Source organism: Chrysochloris asiatica, unplaced genomic scaffold (genome assembly GCF_000296735.1).
Source record: "Chrysochloris asiatica unplaced genomic scaffold, ChrAsi1.0 scaffold00434, whole genome shotgun sequence".
NCBI classification, from domain to species: Eukaryota; Metazoa; Chordata; class Mammalia; order Afrosoricida; family Chrysochloridae; genus Chrysochloris; species Chrysochloris asiatica.
This window is the reverse complement of record NW_006408952.1, coordinates 668,388-669,356: the sequence shown is the minus strand read 5'-3', so window position 1 is coordinate 669,356 and position 969 is coordinate 668,388.

The following is a 969-nucleotide window of genomic DNA, read 5'->3' as shown; positions in this document are numbered from 1 at the left end:
AGATTTACAGCTTTGTAAACCCTGTGCAGGGTCACTATGAGTTGGAACTGACTCCAAGGTACTTAACAACATCAACTCTATACTCATGGATGTAGTAGCCCAAAATAGCAACACAGAGAGAGAAGTCTTCACATCAAGTATCAATGCTATCCCCTCTGTATACAGAGTAGATAAGGATGGGCAACTTAGACATTGGCTGCCTAAAATGTGGGCAATGAAGGCACGAAGTGACTGGCTTACAAGGTTTTAAAAGGGGGGTTAGTTTAAGAGTGTGCAGGGGAAGATAGAGTCCCCACTAAACAATTTTCATCTTGTCTAGATGTGATCGGTGAAAAGAGATGGGATACGATTCTTAAGATTCAATAGTGAGTAATTGTTATCATGACTAACTGCGACTATCACAATTGTGAAGGTAGAAGTTTTGTAACAAAACTGGGGGAGTAGTTATTCTTACGGTACAGAAACAGAGGACCCTAGGACCATCAAGGGAGAAGAGCACAAGTTGGAATGTGGGATTCTATCCAGAGAAGCAGCAGCGCCAGAGATGGAGGTAGAGGTGGCATCATGGAGAGAGAGAGCAGCTGAGGATTCTAGATTCATGGAAAGAGAGGAACTGAGAGCTGGCGGCTAGGATGCAGTCTTGCATAATGTGCCCTTAAGTGGTTTAAATTATTATATATGCCTGAGTGTTTAAAAAGAAAAAGAAAAAAAACAAAAACAAAAATGAATAAAAATACTGTTAAGTGATGGTACATAGAGGGGATTATAGTCATTGTAATGAAACAAAGTATATGATTTGTTGCATGTAAAACTGATGATCTGCCCTATAAACTTTCATTGAATTCACAATAAGAACTTAAAGAACACCATACAGAAAGAAAGCAAAAGGTCATTAAGAAGACAGGAAAGATGGAAAAGACCAAAATGGATGTCAGAATAGACATTGAAACTTGCTCTCCAGCGTAGTGA